This window comes from Haemorhous mexicanus, chromosome 17 (genome assembly GCF_027477595.1).
Source record: "Haemorhous mexicanus isolate bHaeMex1 chromosome 17, bHaeMex1.pri, whole genome shotgun sequence".
Classification (NCBI taxonomy): Eukaryota; Metazoa; Chordata; class Aves; order Passeriformes; family Fringillidae; genus Haemorhous; species Haemorhous mexicanus.
Window position 1 is genome coordinate 3,795,684 of NC_082357.1, and position 20,430 is coordinate 3,816,113.

The 20,430-nt window shown below is 42.5% G+C and overlaps 1 protein-coding gene across 31 annotated transcripts in view; it reads left to right on the forward strand.

Annotated features, from left to right (window-relative positions):
- Positions 1 to 20,430, forward strand: part of RBFOX1 (RNA binding fox-1 homolog 1) — a 1,186,796-nt gene that overhangs the window by 556,322 nt on the left and 610,044 nt on the right. The gene's annotated exons all lie outside the window — the stretch shown is intronic.

A 20,430-nucleotide genomic window follows, 5' to 3' on the forward strand; every position in this document is an offset into this window, starting at 1 on the left:
TATTGGTTTTGTTTGGTTCTGTAATGAATTCTGATGTACTGGCATTTTAAAATACAGTAGAGAGGAATGCTCATTTTGAGAGGTAAAAAACCTCAATGTGTAAACATTGTATTACATCAACATTATTATTTAAGGTAAAATAAGGGGGTGGGGCAAAGACAGGTTGAACTTGGGGCCTCTTACCTTGATAAATTCTGTGTAAGTGCCACTGCCCTGTGTGGGCTGGGAATGGGCTGCCCTGAGTGTTCCCAAACTCTGAAGTGCTTCAGCTGCACCCAGCAAAAACTGTGGCAGCTCCCCTGACACCCTGGCACCTGCTCTACATAATTGTTTTGGCTCCCCCATTTTTTTCTCACGTGGTAATTGAGTTTCATGGCTTGGTGCAGGAGATGGAATGAACTGCAGATAGTTATGTTATTATAGATTAGCCCTAGTGATACTGGGGTTTGTAGAGACCTGATATGCTGCAGGAAAGCACCCAGAACTAATATCACCCATTAAGGAAATAAAATAAGCCCTTAAAATGATGTATTTTCATTGCCAAGGAGCAGTTTTTTCCACCCCTCCTGAAGCTGATGGGCTGGTTTCTCAGTTGCTGTAGCCAAGTAGGAGCTGCACAGCAGTGTGAGGAAGATGCAGAGATTCTCGTCACTGCAAAACACATGCACAGTAATTTTTTGGTTGTCTGTCAGCATTCAGGTACTTTGGTAATACAAACTGCTTCTGTATCTTTCCTCACTTGATTCAATGGCCTTAGCCATGGCACATTCACAAGCAGCTGGGCAAAAAAGGGAAAAATCCAGTGTTCTGTTACTGTTGCTTCCCAGAGTTTTTGTCTGACAGTCATTAGCAGTACAGGTCAATTGGAGAAACTTCTGAAGAGGGTGCAATGCTCTGTTAAAGAAAAAAAAAGTGCCACAGAAACAGGGTGACGTTGTAAGAGTGAAGTGGAAGAGCTATAATATTTTACAGTGTTCCTCTGGGGTTTTTAAAGCAGGGGGAAGAGAGAAAACCTTTTCCAAAAGCACAGTTTCCCTAAATTTGGGACAGCTCTGTAGGAGGCAGGAGCACTGATGGCACATGACCCTGGGGCATTGTCAGCACTGTCACAGTGACCTGCAACCCTGCTGGGTACCCCTGCAGCCCCCTGAGCCAGGGGTGATGTGTCCCTGTGCCTCTGCATAGCCATGCAGCCCCCTGAGCCAGGGGTGACATGTCCTATGCAGGTCCCTGCTCCGCAGGTGACATGTTCCTATGGCTCTGGATGGCCATGCAGTCCCTGCTCCAGGGGTGACACTGTGGCTCTGGATTGCCATGCAGTCCCTGCTCCAGGGGTGACACTGTGGCTCTGGATGGCCATGCATGTCCCTGATCCAGGAGTGACACTGTGGCTCTGGATGGCCATGCAGTCCCTGCTCCAGGGGTGACACTGTGGCTCTGGATGGCCATGCAGGTCCCTGATCCAGGGGTGACACTGTGGCTCTGGATTGCCATGCATGTCCCTGATCCAGGGGTGACAATCTGGCTCTGGATTGCCATGCAGGTTCCACAGCCAGGGGTGACACTGTGGCTCTGGATGGCCATGCAGTCCCTGATCCAGAGGTGACACTGTGGCTCTGCATTGCCATGCATGTCCCTGATCCAGAGGTAGCACTGTGGCTCTGGATTTCCATGCAGGTCCCACAGCCAGGGGTGGCACTGTGGCTCTGGATGGCCATGCAGTCCCTGCTCCAGGGGTGACACTGTGGCTCTGGATTGCCATGCATGTCCCCCAGCCAGGGGTGACACTGTGGCTCTGGATGGCCATGCATGTCCCTGCTCCAGAGGTGACACTCTGGCTCTGGATGGCCATGCAGGTCCCACAGCCATGGGTGACACTGTGGTTTTGGATGGCCATGCATGTCCCTGATCCAGAGGTGGCACTGTGGCTCTGGATTGCCATGCAGTCCCTGCTCCAGAGGTGACACTCTGGCTCTGGATGGCCATGCAGTCCCTGATCCCTCTGGCTCTGTGGTCCCACACCAGGCACTGCTGAGTCAGCAGAGTGTGACATCCCTGCCTTTTCCCTCTCCCCATTCTGGAGCACACCCAAGGGCGTGCACTAGCACACCAGGACAGCTTCCAGAGAAGGGCAGGGCACAGGCCCTCCCTGTGCTGTTTGAGAAGGGAATTCCAGCCCATCACTGAGCTGGTGATGTTTGTCTGTCCCTAGCACCACTCCCAGCCAGCCCAGTGGGCATTACCAGCCTGTCCCAACAGTCCTGGGGAGCCAGCACTCCCTCCCCAGGGACCCTTCAGCTGGTGGCCCCTTTGCTGAGCAGACCCCAGCATGGCCCTGCCATCCCCAGGCTGCCAGGGCAGATTGATGGGCTCCACAGCTGGCTGCAGTTAATGGAATCCATATATTCTGTCACCCTGCAAGACCTCCCTGGGAAATTACCTCCCCTTTCCTCGCTCTTTGAGAAGAGTTATTGTATGAGAGCCAAACTGGGATTAGGTGCTTTTATCCACAAGACATATCTATGTATATCTTAATTTTTTTCCCCTCTTTTTATTTTTTTTTAATTTCATCCTCTCCTTTCTTTCCCCCCTCTCCTTTCAACATCTGGAAGTAATTTGTGACAAGGTTAAATGTCTGTACTGCTTGTTGAAACACCACATTAGGGCACAATTTGAACAGCATCAGGGAAATACCAGCTCTCTACTGGTCCATATTTCTGCATTCTCAATTCTGTTTTAAAAAATACAGTAATGGATAGAATGATCTGCTAATTCTATTTTATAACAGATGGAATGTGTGTCCTGGACCATATGGCTGCTGGTTTGGGCTGTTTGGGATATCCTGTTGCTTTTACCATACACGTTGTTGCTTTGGAACTTGCTAGTGTGATGTTGAAGCACATACATTTCAATTCTTCACAAGTTCTTAATTAAAACCACTTTAACTGTGAAATATAGCTAGATCTAGGGCTGCCTGAGTTTTGTGTAGAGCTTTATATGAAATATATGCAGAGGTCCACTTTATTGGTTGTGTAGACTGAAGATAAAAAAGAGCCTTCTTCTTATGTATATTTTGAGTTTATTTTAGTGTCATCAGTGCAAAAATAATTCTGTTAATTTTGCTAAATGATACTGTGCATGTGCTTTTCTCAGTTTACACAAAAGTAGTATTTGTGGAAAGCTTAAGATAAAAATTATCTTTCAATTTGTCAGAGAAATGAGTCTCCTGTTTCCATTCTAAAAAGCCAAGATGGATAATCTGGAACTTGTGAAGGGGCCCCTATTAAATTAATTCTTCACAAAAGTTTTGTGTATTGATGACTTATTAAAAAAATGTGATTATGCTAAGGTAGCGGTGCTGCCTTTCTGAGATTCAGAAGTTTGTTTGATGAATGACCTCTCTCAGGATTCTCAGCAGAGAATTTCAGAGCTGGAGTGATTTTACACCCCATGGTGGTGCTCTGATTTGTGTTCTTGTCCTTGGCAAGGGAGCAGAGCTGGGGCACAGCCGTGACCTTTATGTAAAGCAGGTCCCTGTCACCTGTTTGGGTTTCAGCAGAGCAAGGCTCCCCTGCTGCCACCCCTCTCACACACAGTGCTAAAAACAGATTTTGGTGATTTTTTTCCTTTCTTCAGTTACAGCCAAAGCTCAGGAGGGAGCTGAGCTCCAGCCCAGGGGGTGCAGGGTGACCCCAAAGCTCACCCTGTGCCCCCAGGCCCTGCTGGGGCAGGCTGGGAGGGGTGCTGGGCTCACCTGAGTGGGGCCTCCTACAGCACTGAGTGCTCCAAGGCACCTGGAAAACAGAGAGGGGAGTTATGGGAGTGATTATTCCATCTCTTTATCACCTTCTGGGGAAGGAACCCACACTGGGGCTCTTTCTGAGCCCACACTGATGAGTTCCAAATACCACCTCTCCATGGTGTTCAATAGGTACCTTTTTTCTTGATTAATTAATAGAGCCTCTCTATGTGGCTTTTCCTCAAAATGAGTCTTTTCTCATCCTTGTGTGAGGCTTTGGGATGATACACTCAAACCAGTCAGAGATGCAGAATTTTTCTGAATAATAAAATTCCTGCTTTAGTCTAGATTTATATTAATTTTTATTGTGGTAATGCTGTTTGAAAAGAGCAGTCTTTTGAGTGACTTCTGCCAGATTTAAAATCCAAACAAATTCAAACAAAATCAAAACACCTTTTAAAAAGATAAATCCACTTCGAATCCCTTTAGAAGTGTGTGGTACACTGCACATAGAAGCTTTAGCCCCCTCAGCTTCAGCATTTGTCCAACATGAACAAATTTTTTCCAGCAAGAGCCTGTTTTTAGCTGGAATGGAAAGTCAGTATCATTCTTTTTGTCCCTAAATGCTTTATTAAAAGTATATATTTCATGTGAGCCTTTGCACCTACAGAGCCTTTTCTTCCCTAGATGAATTGAAATGGTCCTCACGTGGATATAGAAACTATTATTTTCCCAGCAGGATGTTAAACTGCTCATCAACTCTTGCAGAGCCAAAACACTTAGGAAAACCACGCAGGTGAAGGAGCTGCAGCTCCAACAACCACGGGTCAGCTCTTCATCTCCAGCCAGGAAATCTCTCCCCCCTTCAAAAAAGCTTTGCTCCCAGGACCTGGACACTTTATGCTGCAGAGAACTGTTTTACTGGGGGCTGGAAATCATCAAAAAAGGCTTCATTTTTTTTGCTGAGGGAGACACAGAGTCTGCCTGTATCACAAACCTGCTCTCCAGGTAGGATCTGGCTGCTGCTGCTTTCTGGCTTTATTTTGCAGGGTGTTGCCAGTTCACCCACCCCTGCCCCCTCCCTCTCTGACTCAGACCCCATTAGTGTGATTGGAAAGGCAGAAAGAGGAAATCAGGTCTATCAATATGAAAATACATTTCTCAGTGTCGAGGGGGGTTTGGTAAACTGGCTAACCCACTTGTGCCAGGAGTTATCCGTAACTGTAGATTACACTGAGGAAACCTGATAATTCATATTTCTTTCTATTTTTAGGTGGTTTTTTGTTTGTTTGTTTGTTTGTTTGTTTGTTTGTTTGTTTGTTTTTTCTCAACTGTATAAACATGCCTATTATGAAAACTACAATGATTTTAAACTAATAGGATTGAAGAGAAAAGTGCATTAGAGTAACCCCAAAGAAATGGCACTGAGTCTTTGGCCAGGGACTTTTCATGGGGACACATACTGATAGGACAGAGGGGACTGGCCTTAAACAGAAGGAGCTTTAGACTGGAAATTGGGAAGGAATTGTTCCCTGTGAGGGTGGTAGACCCTAGGACAGGGTTCCCAAAGAAGCTGTGGCTGCCCCTGGATCCCTGGAAGTGTCCCAGACCAGGGCTGGACAGGGCTTGGAGCAGCCTGGGACAGTGGAGGGTGTCCCTGCCATGGCAGAGGTGGAACTGGATGAGCTTTAAGGTCCCTTTTGACCCAAGCCAGTCGATGGTTCTAGGAATACATTGCATTTAGCACTTATATAATCTGTATTATATGATATTTCAACTGCTGTACTATATGATCTCTCAACCCTGCTAAGCTGAGCTGTGGAAATCCACGCTAGCCTTTGCACCTTTGCTGTGGGTTGTGCTCATCCCTTTTTTGCTGACCTGGATTTTCTCCACCTTGCTATTTGTTCCTCTGTGCTTGTCGAGTGATTTGCCCTCCTCCCAGCTGACTGTGCTGCTTACAGCCCTCATGGACAGTGAACGTTTCCCCACACTTCTCTTTGCATTCCGTGGTAGTTGTCACCTTTCTAATTTCATTTCTATTCATGGGGGTGCCAACAAAAATGAGAAATGTCTATAAACCCCCTCTACTCCAGATGATGAAGCTGTAAGTGAGGCTGTTTAGGGTAAGACTTCTCCTACATGTGGCTTATTTCAGACTTAAATACTTGCAGTAACTTTTTTTTTTCAGTGTCTGAGTCTATCCTCTTCTGAACATGTTTGACTAGATATGCCAAGTTCTATGGTTTTCTGGGAATACAAGATGCCCTATGCTATTAATCTTTTTACAGCAATGATTGACTCAAATGGTTTGTGGGAAAAGGTGGAAAAACATATTTAGTAAAGATCTCTGGTAGAGTTAATTTGTCTCCCTGTGGCTCTGAGACGTGCAATTCAGATTTCTGCATGCTGTGGACAGCCTTGTCAATGTATTGATGAAGGCCTGTGGGAATACAGCAGTTTTAAACAATATTTCAAAGCAGAAATTCCAGTGTACTTCATATGGATGATATTCTTTTTGCTCTCAGCAGCTGTAAAAATACAGCAAAACTGGAGAATATTTTATTTACCTTTTTAAACAATAGATGAATTTTCAGGACCCTCATTAAAATGGGAAATAGTAAATGATGAAAGGTTTTCTTTAATGGAAAGTAAAAATGTCATGACATCACCAGAATATATTGGAGAGCAGGAAGCAGAGCAGCTCTAGCTCAGAATGCTGATGAGCTGTGCTGCTCAGCCTTTCTCCTGCAGGCAGGAAGAATGTGTTTTCTCTCTCTGTTGCATGTTGTTATATATTTATACACAAAAGTGTACAATGCAAAAGCAGTTATTTCATCAGTAATGTCCAAGAACTGCACACCAGGCTGGGAGCAGCTGAAATTTGTTCATTAAAAGTTCATGGTCTGTTGACCTTTTCTCGTTCAAGCCCTGTATTGAGTCCACTCCTTATCTCTGCTGTGCATGGCAGATTGTTTAGCATATTTCTTGTGTAGAGAGTGACTTTGAGTGCCACAAGGACCTCACTTGGCACTTGCAGGCATAAGCATAATGTGTTTGAAAATGTTGCTGTGCTCTCTAGTGGATAATTTAGTTATAAGTGCCTAAGAAATTAGTATCAACAACAGTTACCAATTTATATTTCACTTAACGGAGAGACCTTCAGCAGAAGGGCTGTGCTCGAGTGCAGGGCTGTGTCTGCAGGGAACACTCACAGGTTTTACTGCACACATTTCATTTCTGATACATTCAGGGACAGACCACATTCTGTAAAAACTTCTTTTTAAGACTGAATTTCAGTCAGCAGGCAGCAAGAGGCCTTTATTTCCAGCCTATCTCAGATGATGGGAGATGAGCTTACTCCACATCCTGTTGTTGCCAGAGCCCTTGGCTGGCCCTCAGGCACCCAGCTGGCAGGGTTTGAGGAACACCTTACCCCTCAGATGCTGGGGTGCCACAGCAGGCAGTGTTTGCCTGCTCCTGACCTGGCATGGTGCTTCTGCTGCTGAGACTCTGCTGGATCAATGAGTGAGCTTGCATCTGACCTTCCTATCCCCATTCTTATCTCCTTTAGTCTGTTCAAATCTTTGCACTCTGATTTGTGTGTTCCTCACTCTTCAGGCAATTATTTTCCAGCCCAGCCACCATCTCTGGTGGCATCCTGCAGAGTTCTCAGACAGTTCAGTGGTGATTTACACTGTGACTTAGGCTGCCATTCCAATTGTCCTCTCCTTTCCCTGGCTTGTCAGTCACTCTGCATTGAAGGCCTGCCATTTCTGCTTATCTCAGTCATTTCCAGCTGCATTCAATTTATTGAGCTTATTATTGTTTGAAGATTTATATACTAGAATTGGCAGAAATAAAAATGTCCTTCCTGGGAAAACTTGATTTCTGGTGTTCTAGATGGCAGATTGGCCTCTTTGATGTGGGCCCAGAACTGTGGATAAAGATGCCTGGAATGGTGAATTATTGTTCTAATGACCAAATAATTGGAGCAGCAGATTTGAATCAAATGACATCCTGTCCTGTTTCACAAGAAAAATAATTAGGTTTGATCCTTCATTGAACTTTTGTTGTCTAGTTCAGCACTGAAAAGCTGTGCAAACTTTTCCTCATGTTTCAGTGGATGTTTTCACAGAATTCCCAACATCTGCTTGCAGTGGCAGCTGTCTGCATTTCTGCCTCTGTGTGCAGATGCATGGGGAGTGGTTCAGTTGTTGCTGAGTTAAGCCCAGGCAGGTGATTTCATATCTCCTTGGATGTGGTAAAAATAATCCCATTTTGTGAAATTTTATTGCTCTTTAGCAATAGTATATGGTATAAGATTGATCCAGAGAATTAAATCTTGCTGTATTCTCAACAGCTCTCCAAGTCTGGGTTTGGAGTAGATTTAGACTCTTTTCAGAGTCTTGATGGAAAGATGTTTCCCTTCATCCACATGCCAGCCTCTCACTGTTCCAGGTGATTCAGTTGTGATTGTTCAGGTACCTTTTTTCAGTCTTCTGTTTGCAAATATGCAAACAAATTGAGTAGGAAATAGGAATGAGAATCTAGGAACAAGTTTTCCCTTTGGAGGTGTTTTTCTTCTCCTTGGTTTTGGCATTTAGATAAGATTTAATTTAGTTTCAGGTTTCATGCCAGATTTCAAGGTAATGATGAGTTTTAATTTTACATTTGTTGTTCCATGCTCTCATAATAACAGTATGAATTCTACTATTTCAATAAATGCTGCATAACTCCACAGTTAGAAAACACAGTTTATTTGCTTAGGGGGATGTGTAGTTATAAAAATGTAAACAAATATGGAATATTTTATTCTCTTGAAATATTGGAAAGTTCTAAGGACATAGATGGAGCAACCATTTGAAAATCTTAGAAGGGCTGTGTTGGGAAATCTGCAGAGTAGGTGTGACGCTTGGAAGGCATTTGTGCCATGAGGAGCAGCTGAAGTCGCTGTGTGAAGTTGGCATGAAATAATAAAACTGCCAGAGCAGAGGCGAGGTGATGCTCACTTCTCTAGGTGTGGAAATTAATAAAAATAGGAGAATCTTTAACTGGTGTTCCAAAAATCACCCTACTCTGAGTTCAATGAGTGAAATCCCACAAACCCCACGGCACTGGGAATAATACAAAAAAGACTTAATGATGTGTGAGAATTCACAAGAATGCAGGGAATTTTCTTTTCTGTTCTAAATTAAACCTTACCCTTCCCATTTTATTGAAAGGTGATGGCAGTTTGTGGTCAAAGCCCTGGCAGTCAGAGCCTTCCAGCCTCTTTTAAACAACTGATCTCAGCAACTTCTCCACTAAATATTCCTGACCATTGTACCTGGCATTGTAATTCAAAAAGCATCTCTGGTGCTTTTCTGTTTTCCAGATAATCACAGTCAGATTGTGCTGTACTTGCTTGTAGGTTAACGGTATTAAATATATGTGTATAAAAATATATATCCAATGTTTATTCTGAGCAGCAAACATTCAGGTGAGCATCACTGGGGCTTGGGGGTCATTTGAATCACTTGTTTCTCTTGGGTTCTCTGTCTCATTGATGGAATAATGGTGAACTGTATTTCTTTTAAGTGTCTCAGCAAATGCATTAGTTTGGGAACATTTCTATGATTTTTATATATGTAGAAACATCAAAATATAGATATATCACAAATATACATATATATCTAAAATTATAACCTCCTAAATCTTTTTGTAATTTCTTTTGAACTTTCCACTGGAATGAGACATGACACACTGAGGCTTTGAGAAATATTTTATTGCAATGCAGTAAAAAGTTGGCTTGCAGTTTTATTATTACTGTAATTTTCATTCAAAATTTTATATCCACAAATTAATTTTTTTTTCAGATGAAGTCAATGTGGAATATGTTGCCCTGACTCATCTCCTGAATTTTCACTCTTTCCCTCATGTGCTGTTTAGAGTATGAATGCCATTTCGTTTCCCAGGTAAAATTAACACTTAATAGTGTTTTACAGCCCTTTAGTTTGTCTTCTGAATGGGGGCATTGAGGGTTTCCCTAAAGAGAAGAGAGGGCAGCAAAGGCTGTGAAATTCTGTGAACCTCTAGGAGCAGTGGCATTTGGTAGGAACAGTAATTCTAAAATCAGGAGGGGAAACCCACCGATACTGGAATGGAACAGGAGTGCTGACTCTGTGTGCTTTCAAAAAGAAGCCTGATCTCTCTGGAAAAGCATGTTTGGTGGAAATTGGTGCCTGGAGGAGAGATGTGGGCACAATATTGTGGTGGAAGTGGAGTTCCTTGTTTCCTCATTTGGAATCTGCAGTTTCCTTCAGTGCCAGCTCTAGCTCCATGTGCTGCATTGTGTCTTTATTCCAGCATCAGGCAGAAGAGCTCTCAGTGTGCAAAAAATGAGCTTTCATTTTCTGCCACTGAGAGTGGGCAGCAGGGCTTGTGGCCCAGCTTGTCCCTGAGAAACCTGAGTTTGCATTTCTGCCACAACCACAGCTCTGTGTGCCCAGCATCTCTCCTGGGAGGGTGCTGGCAGCTGGCACCGAGCTCCAGCTGCTGGCAAAACACATCTGGCCAGCCTTGTCCCACATGGGCCAGCTCTCTGTCCAGGAGAGTGTCAGCCCTCAAAGTATCTGCTCTGTTTTCCCACACTGTCTGCATTTTAAGAAGTTCATGCTGATTCCTCAGGGCCATATAGTAGAAACAGGCAGGGAATGATTGGCATCTGACTCCAATGACTCAGAATGCTGAAAAATTGCTTTATTAAACTATATTGTATTACATTAATGCTATACTAAATTATATACTAAAGAAAAAGCCACGACTGTCTCCAGACAGCCAGGACACAGCTTTGGCCCAATAGGCCAATTAATACAAACAACCATCACCAGAATCCAGTTACCAAATCCCTTCAGGTAAACAATCCTCCCAACACATTCCACATGTGCAAAAGCAACAGGAGCAGCAAGTAGAGGTAAGAAGCGTTTTCCCTTTCTCTGAGGTTCCTGGCTGGGATTCCTAGGAAATATCCTTGGGACGTTGTGCCTGCCTGCTCTCTATGAAGAGAGAGCTACAACAGCCACATTTCTGGTGCCTGGTTTCCAAGCTCTGTCTAGATGGAATTGCTGCAGACAACCAGGTATGAGTGCCAAAACAATCACTTTATAATCACAGAAATGGATTTTATCCATATTTCAGTTATTCCTGAGTTTCTGTGTACCCCATCCCTTTGAGCCACCAAAATTGTCCACTGTATCCAGGCACAGGGGTTATGAAACAAAAGAAAGCAGTGTTTTCTTCCTTCTCCTGGTTTTCCCTCCTGAAACTTGTTTCTCACGCTGTGATCCCATGCCAGGCAGAAAGGGACTGGCCATCAGAATTTTACATCACTCTCTTGTGAGGGACAGTGTGGCATGTGCTTTGAGATTCCTGCCACTGATACAGAGAAATGAGAAGGGAAGAATCTGATGAACTTGTTTTCTTCGCCTCTCATGAACAACGTATGACAGCTTTGAGAAATCGTGCTCAAAGGATTCATTATGGTGCCATTTGAATTAGTGAAATAAAAGTAAAGACTTCTGACTTCTTATTTTCTAACAGCTTATTTTCCCAGTGGTTGTCCAATAACAAGAAGCACTTCAGTCACAGGGTCAGGGAGTTCACATGTCATTAGCACACTCTGAAAGCCTGTAATGCCTTTTGGATTTATTTATTTTTTGATTTATTCACTTTCTTGCTGTACAATTTGGGATGGAAGCCTTGCAGTTGTGGAGCAGAGAATGCCAGAGTGCTTTGCAGCTTTGGCAGTCCACTGTGCATCCAGCAAGGAGAATTCTCTGAGGAATGGCACGGAGGATGTTGTTGCTATTGTGACTATTGGAGTTATCCCACAAGTTTTGTGCTTTTTGATGGGGACAAATTAGTCTTGTGATGGGTAAGCCTTGGAAATGGGTAATTCTGAGTTAGAGAAACGTTTTTGAGTCTTTACTTACCAAGATCTGCTGTTGCTTTGTATCAGTTGTGCTTTGGGAGCATTAAAGCATTGGAATGAGAACTCTGCTTACTAAACCGTAACAAAAATTTGTTCCACTTTGAGATTACTTTTTTATAATGAAAAGTGCTCAGAGTATTTACACTTCAAGTGACCTCAGCACAATTCACAGTTGTTCAGCAGCAGAAAAAAAATCTCCAAGTTCTGATGTTCTAATTTATCTTTAAAAAGATTCCACAAGACAAATAAAACCACTTACATTCATTTTTCTCCCTCGCCTGCTTCCATTACTCAGTGGTGAACAAGACATAAAGGTGATCTGCGCCTGAGAGTTTAACCAGAAATAAAATGCAGGAACGTATCCTGGCCCTCACACTTGGGTTGTATTTTCCTTTAGAAAATTCTTTCATGTGCTTGTGGGATATCAGAGATAATGATGTGTTGAGTAGGGGCAATGAAATGAGACTCTCAGTCAATAAATTTGCTCAAAATGCAAGCAAGTGAAATCTATTGTCTGGTGGAACTGTTCTATGCAGGTGCATAGTTCAAATCATTTCAAAGCTTAGGCTCCAACAGAAATTGTTGGGCTGGAGTATAGCACACCAGAAATTAAATGTCATTTATCTCTCTATGCAGGAATTTAGGACAGGGAGGAGAATTGAATTGAAAATTTTATTCTGAATCTTATCCTAAATTTAATTTGTCTTATCCTGTTAATGCTGGACTCATAACCATTCTTGTAGAAGATTTCTATTTAGAACCAAAAGTAACCAAAAAGCATGTTTAGCAGCAGAATGAACTTCCATGAGAATTTTTAAACCTGGTAATGCTTTTTTTTAATAGTTCAAAAGAGAATATATATATATTTTTTTTTTCCATTGTGAACTTCCCATTATAAATTGGACTGTCTGCTGCAATAGCCCATGTTGATGTGGTCAGTGTAGTCCAACAGGTCCTGGATAGTTCAGTTTAAAACTCCTGGCAAATATTGCCTCTTGAGAAGGGTGTCTTCCTCAAAGAAGACTTAAATGACTCAGATTTTATATATATATATATATATTTTTTTTTTTTTTTAATTGTATTCCTACATTTACAATATTGGGAGTAGCAAGAATTGTCTCCCTTCATATTGGCATTTGACTAAAGTTTTTGAGTCAGGACCAGAAACCTTCTGCTGCCTTAGTGGTTTCTCCATTTTCTAGACTCTTTTCCTGCTATTTTGCATGCAAATCCTGTGCTGTCTGCAAGCTGGGCCATGGATGGGTTTTATACACAGGTCATTAAAGAACTTTCCTGTGCATCTCCAGATTTATTGAGTGACTTGGAGTGCCACTCTATCAAGCCATTGTACCCAATTAGTATTTCTCTCCCTTACAGAAGGATTTCTTGAAGAATATTTGCAGCTTATGAAATTATATCTGCAATTATATAGGCTTTTGGATAATAACAAGTATATTTTCATTTTTCAGTTCATTTTATTGTGCTTTGTTGAGAACTGTTTACAGCAGTTCTTGCTGGCAGGGGAGAGGAGAGAGGGAGGGCAAATGGAGCTGAGCATGGAGTAAAACCAAGGGAAATCTCATATTAAAGATTCACCAATGAATCTTTACAGAGTTTATGCAAATCCAATGGGTATTTTGTGAAAGTGTTAATGAGTGTCACATCCTGATTTCTGCAGATTTCCCCTTGCATTTCCAACCATACCAAATCCAATTGAAACTGCTAAAATTAACACCATGGGTTCACAACATTTTGTCAGAAAAACGTGTGAAGTTTGTTTTTAAAATATTGTGCACTCATTATTCTTGGAAACGTCTTATGTAGATGTTGATATAAACTATCCTGTGTGCATTCCTTGATGGATGACAAACTCAGCGTTGGTCTCCCTAAATCCTTCTAAAGCACTGTCTATTTCTGAGCTGTGTTTTGCATCTCACTAGAAAGCAAGCCATATAATTAACTGCCCTGGCACTGAGGATCCTGTTGGGAATGTGCTTTTTACCAGCAGCTACCAGGAGCAGCCCTTTTTGCCAAGCACATGAGTCCCAGGATGGTTTGGGTTGTGAGGGACCTTCAAGCCCAGCCAGTGCCACCCCTGCCATGGCAGGGACACTTTCCACTGTCCCAGGGTGCTCCAAGATTGTCCAGCCTGGCCTTGGGCACTGCCAGGGATCCAGGGGCAGCCCCAGCTGCTCTGGGCACCCTGTGCCAGGGCCTCCCCACAGTCACTCAAGGATTTCTTCCTGAATGAGATTCTGGTCCTTCTGTTGTGCCTGAAGTGGGGCCTGTGATGTGTGAGGAGACTTCAGACTCATTGATTTAGCTAATCTCAAAAATGGAAAGGAAAATAACTAAATTAAAATAAAAACCCTATTTTGTTCCCTTTTACTTAAGAGTCAGGGTTTGGGTGCTCCAGCCAGCTCCCTTCCCTGTGTCTCCATTCCCTTTCCTTTTTCTGCATGAGCCATCTCTCCTCTGCCCTCTCTCTCAGCTTTTGCTGGGTTTGAATCTTTGAGACAATTTCTTGTCCCTTTGCTCTCTTTTGACTCACCTTGGCAGACATCTCCTGTCTTCACAACTAGGTCAAAAAAGCTCTTGCAAGTCGTGGGAACAACTGAAATCCAGGAATGTTTGGGGGAAGGAGACTTCCCTGCCACCATTCCAGGACACCACTGGTGGGATGGATCAGGATGTGGCACCAGGCAGTTGGGCATGGTCCTTTTGTTTCTCTGCCAGCCTGTTAATATAACCCAGAGTGCTGTGTTTGGATCCCAATGAGATCACAATGAGCCTGTTTATTTCCAGATACGTAGTGGCATCGTTCATTTGCACAATAAAGGGAACTTCGCTCCAAGAAGACAAATTCGAGGCTACAAAAGCTCTGTGATTATTGTAATGCTAATCTGTATTCAATCCCGTGGATGTGTCACATCTTGAATACTTTAAAAAATTAATTAGTCAACTGTGTTGTGCCACAGATGAGCAGGAGCAAGGGGCTGCTTGCATACACAAGCTGTGACATCCTCTGTGCCAGCAGAACTTTAAAGGAGAGAAGATCCCCAAGAACTGAGCTGGAGGTGGTCTCAACCTCTGCCTTCTACCTGATAGTGCACAAGGTGGTGGCATTTGTGTTGCTGTGCTAAATTAAGGGATGAAAATATGGTTAAATTATCTCAAACAACAATCCCTATGCTGCTTTATATCCTGTATTTATGAAGATATTTAAATCTTTGCATTCATTTTAGTAGGAAGCAAACATCATGCCTCTAAAGCTAGTGACAAAACTCTCATTGGTTTGCTCTGCAATCTGGAGAGCAACTGCAAAGGAAAATAGGTGGAGTAAAAATAAATACAGCTGCAAAAAAAGGATTTGTTAACTAAGAATAAAAGATAGGCAGTTACCCATTTTCTCAGCAGAATTCTACCTCCATCCATCTCAGAGAGCTGCCCAGAAGTATTTCTTTGCCTACTTTCCGGGCCAAAAATCTTCTAGGAATCTCTGACCTCTGCCATTCCCTTTTCTTTGCCCAGATCTCTGTGGGCAGGAGCAGGCACGTGTCAGACTCACTCAGGGGGTTGTGCTCACGCTACTTTACTGAGGGGGCAAAGGCAGAGGGAAAGGTCTCAGTTCTGACTCCTCTGGGGCTCTGTGCCTCTAGGGATGGCTGGGGAGCCTTGGTGCTCCCTCAGTGCCTTCCAGCTGTGCTCCTGGGGCTGGGCATGGTTTATATTGAATTTACCTGATGTTCTGAGCAGCACCTGGGGCCCTGCTCTGTGCCAGAGGCTGCACTTTCTCATTTGGAGGTGTTCCCTTGCAGCATTTGACCTCCAAGGGGAAGTACTTGCAGGTTTTTTAGGTGTCTTCCATTGTGTTTTGACATTTCCTCACGCTGGTGTGGGGAGCAGTGTCACATCTGTGTTTTCCTGGTCATGGGGCTCTGTAGACAAATTAACCTTTTGCAGTTTTATTGAGGAAACAATTTGCATTAATACCGTGGGAAGGAAAAAAAAAAAAGATTGTGGATTCGAAAGACATTCTGAATTCACAGCACAGTAAAAAGTTGTGTTTTCTAATTATTAAATTAAAAAATTCAATTTGTTTGGGAAAAACACCTAAATGCAGATCCAGATTACCTCTGAAGGACATAGAGAGTGAGATATTAAAGTCCATATTGCAGCCTTAACTTGTAATCCTTGTTCCTGTGGCAATGCTGTCTGCTTTAGTAGTGCAAATTCCTGTGACTGCTTTAGCATTTCAACAGGGCTGTGAATATGTATAAGCACAGAAGGAATTATTTTGCTTCAAGACTTTTCAGAGCCCTGTTTCTTCTTGTTGGTAGATGTGTTGTTACCTTCTGTTTCACATTAAACTTTGCAACGAGCTCAAAAAAAGAGTCAACAGTCTTGAAAGTGAATGCTGCTGGTAAATGGTGCCTGGTGCCTTCCTTACACTTGACAAAAATACAGATACAGATTTTTTTCTTGGGTTTGATGCTTCTTCAGAAACTTTGCTTTATTTTAGGGCTTAGGATAAGTAGTTCTTTTTTGAACTTGACCTCCTAAGCAGCAGTGGCTGTGCAAAAAATCCCTGTCCTGTGGAATATGCATTTTTGCTCTTTACAGGGGGATAAGTACAGGCACGACTGGTTATTTTTATAGCAGTTTTCATAGCATTTCTGCAGGAAACTTTTTTTGTGGCAGTGTTTGAAGTGACATTTATTAGAGCAGTACTATTTTAGTTGCATCAAAATTATGTTCCTCTACTATTTTATTGATGGTGTTTGATTTCTTGTTTCTGAATGAAATTAGGCATGACTTTTTAGATGAAATGTAGAAAATAACATTTTCATTTAATATGCTGCAAACTTTTGCATTTGGCATTGCAGTAAGGGTGTGAAAGTAACTTTGGACAATTGCAATGTTTAAGTTAATTCATTTGTAAACTCTTCTAATTCCATGAATGGCAGAAACAGAGCTAGAACCTTCAAGAGAGATTGGTGACATGAGTAGCAAACACACCTTGGGAAAAGGCAGCCCCAGCTCCTAATGCAAAATGGAGCAATTCAGATTGGTAGAATCACATTTACAAATTCTTTATGGAGGCTGCTTGGGAGCAATTGGCTAAAGAAAAGCAGTGACATTTTGAGTATCCAGAAAAATGATTTCTGAAAACAGCTACTATTTTGTGTCATTTCTTTTTTGGAACATCTCTTACATAGGTCCAATGCTGAACCCAATTATTTCTGTGTACTTCTGTAACTAGCTTCACTGTGCTCTTAGCAGCATTGTGGATGCTTGCAGGATCCAGTCCCTGGAGAACATTTTAAAATTCTGCTTGGTAGAGAAAAAAAACTTTTGTTTTCTGATTGTATTTCTTTTGATAGCTCAGATTTAAAATCCTTATCATTTAGATCCTCTCCAAAGGACACTGTTTAGCATGAGTTAACATCATGCATTCTCAGGTGTAGATTTCCTTCAGCTCCAGTTGCTCTGTTGGGTCTGTGACATCTGATGCTTGCTGGATTTTTTAACACATTGGTTGCCTGGCTCAAAGTTGCACATGGAAACCACAAACCCTTTTGAAATAAAGCTGCAGCACGTTTGTGATAAACCCCGGGATGCTTTTCCATCTGAATATGCTTCATTAGCTTCCCTTGGGTGGAGCTGCTGATTAGGTGGCTGTAGGGAAAAAAACCGTTCCAGCAGGAATCCATCAGGCATGGAGAGCCCCCATGTGTTGGACACGGACCTGCATTAACAACTAAAGCACATTTCACTGCCCTGTTTAGGGCTTTCACTGGAGTAAAAGCACTTGACAAACTGGGCACGTGCAGAATAACCTTCTGCTCGAGATACTACTTGTGAATTTAGCCAGTATTCACTTTCCTTCAGTGCTTATGTTGGTTTTTAATCCTTCCCACAGTGCAGAGACTTAGATCAGGAAATGATGGCTAAATCAGTCACCCACTGAAGACTTTGAGCTGGAAGCTCTCTAGGATGACACGTGCACCTTTGCATCAGTTAAAAAAAATCTCCAGCTGCACCATTCACTAAAAGGCACATATTTTACAGTTAGTTGCTGTGGCCTGCTTCTCTGTGATTTTCTTTATCAATTGGAAAATTCAGAAGAAAAACGCTCCCTTTTGTAAGGAGAAAAAGATGTAAGGGATGAAAAATCACTAAATTCATTTAGAGCTTTTGGTGTGCCATGAGACATAATGTGATGGTACTTGTCTGCAGTATTCAATCAGTGCATTGAAAATACTTGAAGATAAGTAAAAAAGATAGAAATCTGGGATTACTGAAACCTCGACAGCTGCTACTGTCACAGTAGTATTTCAATTATGTGAGGTTTGTCCCTGCAAGTGTGATGGGAAGGACAGAAGTTCAGGATGTGCCCTGCCCATGGCAGGAAATGTGTGTGTGAGAAGGTCACAGTGAGGGTCCCCAGCAGCTGAACCACAGCAAGGCCCACAGGGCACTTTTGCTCATCCCACAGGGCACCTAACTCTGGGTCAGGGTGTGGCTCAGTGGGTCTGGTTCACCCACAGCTGCTGGAGAATCCCTGCTGTCAAACAAGGGCATCCCAGCTGAGCTTCTGCAACCCCCCTGTGGTGACCCAAGGGCCACCCTGGCATCACTGGGCCATGAGAGATGTCAGACACTTCATCTCCAGTTCAGCTGGGAGGTGGAGGAACCACCATGAGAGACTTCAGACATTTCATCTCCAGTTCAGCTGGGAGGTGGAGGAACCACCATGAGAGACTTCAGACACTTCATCTCCAGTTCAGCTGGGAGGTGGAGGAACCACCATGAGAAATTTCAGACATATTATCTCCAGTTCAGCTGGGAGGTGGAGGAATAACCATGAGAGATGTCAGCCATTTCATCTCCAGTTCAGCTGGAGGTGGAAGAACCACGGGTACCCACCCCTGAGAGAGAGTGCTGCAAAAGAATGTGCAATGTGCGTGGATTTTTATTCAAGGTTGCTATTTCTATGGACTGAAATATAAATTTGCAATGATCTTTTTTAATTGGACATAGGAATTCAGACCATTATTTTTATTTTGATTGTTGTCACAACTTTGTGAGTGCTGCAGCTCTTTCTGCAGCAGTGTGTGCTTTGCCAGGACCTCCCCCTGCCCCCTTATTTTTTTGCTAATGAGATCATTAGTTGGTTCAAACTCTTTTCATTACTTGAATGAAGCATGGGGATCTCTGAAGAGCAGCACTGAGAGCCACATGTGGCATGTGCCAGAGCTGCAGGTCCTCTGATGGAAGGCCCATACTGCACAGGCTCAAAACAACAGGCCAGAGGTAATTGAGATGTTTTCTGCCTGCTTTGACCCTAAGTGGCCTTGCCCTGGACAGCCTGGATGTGTAGATTAGCAGTGCTAATTGCTGCTGGTGGCATTTGTAATGGAACTGAGCTTAATGCTAGGCATATATGGTAAAAATCAGATTTAAATAACAGAACTAATAAGCCAACCCATAGTATTTTGTTGATTGTAAGTGGTGGAAGATGGTATTTTAGTAATCCCTGTATTTTACTTCACTCATGTTTAGACACACAGGCTGATTTAATTGGAATTTCTAACATTTCAGTGCTTTAATGTTCTGAAACATATTAGCTCTGCCTTAGCAGTTAGTGTTTATTCAATCTCAGAGCACTGTAGGGTCATTAATCCTTCAAGCCCTCCTGAGAAGTCAGAGATGGGAGACACTGGCAGTCATATTATTCTAATTTTACATGTGGGAAAACTGAAGTGATGAATAATGTGGTCAAGGCCACACAGTGGGGCAGTGTGAGCTCTGAGATGTTCTGGCTATTAAGCCCTGTGGTCAGGCCAACCCTTGCAACACTCTCTTTTTAAATTATACACTTCATTGTGATTAAGGTGCCTTAATGGTCCCATAGTCTGTCTAGGTAGAAAGTTTAATAAGTTGAGCATGTCTGCAATAAAAACTTCCAAACAAGGAAAACACTGTGAAGTTACAGCCTGAATTTAATATTATTTTCTATATGTTAAGTTTTCACAGAACATAATTAAACCTTGTCTCTCCTGTACTTTCAGAAAGTATTTGTATTTACAGAAAGGAAATGATTGATACCAAGTTATTTTCCAAGAGATCAGATTGTTCTTCATTTTCATTGCAGAATAATGATAAACATTGAAAGACATTTTAATAAACTTTTGGGGTTTTTTTGAGAAATAGTGAATATATGGTATAAAAAATCATTTTACAGAATTAGAAAAGTCCTCTGAGCAGCCTCTTGAGAATTTTTCAATAGAGTACAAGTGGCTGTTTGCAGATTGTAACTCCAGTTGCATAAATACATGTACTTTGAAATAGCAGCTTATTTGGTAGGACATAAGCAGTGCTTTTTGTGTAGTTAAAGGGATCAGTTTTTAATGTTTATCTGAAACTTTTTTTTCCTTCTCCACAAATGGGTTAGTTGCTGCCATCTCTTGTGCAACATTTTCAGGTTTTGTTTCAGTTCCAGCCAGTCTTTGTCTCAAAAATGACATAGTCTGCGATATTATTCTAAAAGGAATTCAGAATTTCGCAAGAGATTAATCATCATTTAATCCAAACCATTTCGTATATATAGGATTGATCCTAGCAGTGAACCCCTGCAAACTTTAGCACCACGTCCAATATTTTAATAAGCAGCTAATATTTAGCCCATCCATTAAGCCGCTCCATAAATGAATTA